At 31.9% G+C, this 926-nt stretch overlaps 1 protein-coding gene across 2 annotated transcripts in view; it reads left to right on the plus strand.

Annotated features, from left to right (window-relative positions):
- The window catches only part of MEIS1 (Meis homeobox 1), a 133,803-nt gene extending 133,483 nt beyond the window's left edge, over positions 1-320 (plus strand). For both annotated transcript variants that reach the window (XM_059187841.1, XM_059187842.1), the window contains exon 12: positions 1-320. This exon is cut by the window's left edge and continues 1,230 nt beyond it. The gene's annotated coding sequence lies outside the window, so the exon portion shown is untranslated.
- The last annotated feature ends 606 nt before the right edge of the window (positions 321-926 follow it).

A 926-nucleotide genomic window follows, 5' to 3' on the forward strand; every position in this document is an offset into this window, starting at 1 on the left:
TGGAAAAATGAACTGTATTATTGCAATTTTTTTTGTAAAAGTAGCAGTTTGGTATGAGTTGGCATGCATACAAGATTTACTAAGTGGGATAAGCTAATTATACTTTTTGTTGTGGATAAACAAATGCTTGTTGATAGCCTTTTTCTATCAAGAAACCAAGGAGCTAATTATTAATAACAATCATTGCACACTGAGTCTTAGCGTTTCTGACGGAAACAGTTTGGATTGTATAATAACGCCAAGCCCAGTTGTAGTAACGTTTGAGTGCAGTAATGAAATCTGAATCTAAAATAAAAACAAGATTATTTTTGTCATGCTGACTCCACTGCTTGAAAAATTTGTTTACTACCCCCCAAATTTTAAGGATTAATGCAGTAAACAGGAAAATTAATTTTAGCTCCCTCAGACGTATTTTTATTGAAAAATTTAACCACAAAGTAAATTATTTGATAATAGTCTCTGATTTCTTTAAGCTGACTTAATGAACTCCTAATATCAGCAAATTTAAGGCCCGAGGGCACTAAACTATCTGTAGAGTCAGACTGCATCCAACAGAATTACTCACCTAATATCAGTGAAATTATTCTTGCGCATAATGGCAAACCTAAATACAGAGGTAAGTCTTTTACTGAGAATGTTACCTAGGATGAGCAGGAGATGTTTATTAGGAAATTAACTATGTGAATTGAAGAGACCAGTCTTCAAAATCTAATTTTTATAAATATACTCTATGTTCTCATTGGATAAAACTGGTTATTAACCAATTTTCCAGAACAGCTGTACAGAATTTCTGCATGGCAGCCAGCTAAATGGTACAAAATAACATGTTTAAGCTGAAATAGCTTATAATTTTATTTAAATAAAATTGCTGCTATAAAAAGTGCTTCCCAAAGCTAAGGGAAATATACAAATATTTTAAATAAGGC

The sequence above is a fragment of the Mustela lutreola genome, chromosome 9, assembly GCF_030435805.1.
Source record: "Mustela lutreola isolate mMusLut2 chromosome 9, mMusLut2.pri, whole genome shotgun sequence".
Classification (NCBI taxonomy): Eukaryota; Metazoa; Chordata; class Mammalia; order Carnivora; family Mustelidae; genus Mustela; species Mustela lutreola.